Source organism: Hyaena hyaena, unplaced genomic scaffold (genome assembly GCF_003009895.1).
Source record: "Hyaena hyaena isolate Hyena2069 unplaced genomic scaffold, ASM300989v1 scaffold_282, whole genome shotgun sequence".
Taxonomy (NCBI): Eukaryota; Metazoa; Chordata; class Mammalia; order Carnivora; family Hyaenidae; genus Hyaena; species Hyaena hyaena.
Genome location: NW_024080915.1, coordinates 1328741 through 1330472, shown reverse-complemented (window position 1 = coordinate 1330472; position 1732 = coordinate 1328741).

Here is a 1732-nt window from a genome sequence, read left to right as displayed (position 1 = left end):
TTGCCTCCCACCAACAGTGCAGCAAAGGTGATCCTAAAGAAGTTTAAGTCCCATTGTGACACTTCTTTGCTAGAAAACTTTCCCCATGACCAGTTTCCACCTCTCCAAACCCCATCATCTCCTGTTCTCAACTTCTGCTTCTTTTCCTCCCCTCTAATCAGACTGACCTCCTTACTGGCACTGAGTCTGCTCAGGCATCTTTCTTCAAGGGCCTCTGTACTTGCTGTTCCCTTTGCCTGGAATGATCTCTCACATACATGAATGGCATAATCTTTTCCTCTCATTCCTTTTTAATTTTTAACTTTGAGTGAAGGACAGGCAGAGAGAGGGAGACACAGAATTTGAAGCAGGCTCCAGGCTGAGCTGTTGACACAGAGCCTGATGCAGGGCTCGAACTCCCGAGCCTGTGAGATCATGACTTGAGCTAAAGTCAGACACTTAACTAGCTTACTGAGCCACGCAGTCACTCGTTACTTCCTCTCATTCCTGACGCAAATATTTCCTTCTTGATGAGGTCTACGTTGGCTACTCCAAATAAAATCATGAGTACATGTCCCCACCCTTTGTTCCCTATTTTCTCCATAGCACTTATCATTAACTGACGTCTTAAAATATAAGAAATTTTCCCAGAACTTAACTCACAATGAGTTTCCAGACTGAAAGGTCCACCAAACACCCAGTAAAATCACTGTGAACTTTCCAAGCACTAGGAATAAAGATTCTTTCAACTTGCTGAGGTCACAAAGCAGAATGTTTTCAAATTTCTCAATAGTAACATGGTAAAGAGCAAGACAATGGACAAATAATTCCCAACCTAAAATTTATTCCCCAACTGACAGACAAGTCTGAAGGTGGAATAAAAGCATTTTCTGGTTCCTAAGATCTAAGGATAATTTGCCTCTCATGCATCCTTGCTCCATAAAGCTACTAAAGCATGTGGATCACTGAAGCAGAAAAAGGAAAGCATAGAATTCTGCAACCAGAACACGTGAGGCAGGTACAAAGGAGATGTCCAGGGTCACAAGAAAGGGAGATTCTGGGATGACAGCTGTGCACTAAAGCACAATCAGCCCAGTCTAAGGGGTTTCGCATACCAGGCCTGCCCAATGGAATCGCAGTCTCCGTAGCCAGGTAGAACTAGCAACGGACGTGTTGTGCAGAAATGATGGAATAAACTGAGAAGGCAGGGTATACTATAGAGGAAACAGGAATTCTCAATTAGAAGGCAGAGGAAGTGCCAGGACATGAGCCGTTCAGCCTTCCAGACAGAGAGCAGTGGCACTGCCCTGGAGGGATCACACCTAGGTGGAGCTGGGGGAGATGGGAACAGACTTACAGACTGGTTGATGGCTCATCCTTGTGGATGGCTAGTAAGTAGTTTGGAAAGAATGAGCAGTAGGTACAAAGGCAACTAAGCTGTGTGTGTATGTGGTATTTAAGTTTAGGAAACACAAAAGTAAAACAGAAATGTATCTTTTATAAACATGGAGCTTTGAGAAGAAACTGGAGCCATGAACAGACTATTACATTCTTTTATAAGCATTTAAAGTTCTATGTATTCTTTTAAAAATTAAAATTGAATTTCAAAAAGATACACTGACTTCTCACTAAGCTTTCCAACCTTCTGACCTATGGGAATTTTCCTTTCACAGTATTTACCTCCCAAAATGTGATGGTAACAGATGTTGGTAGCTAGGATCCCAGGGGGCAAAGACACAAAAGAACTGAAGAG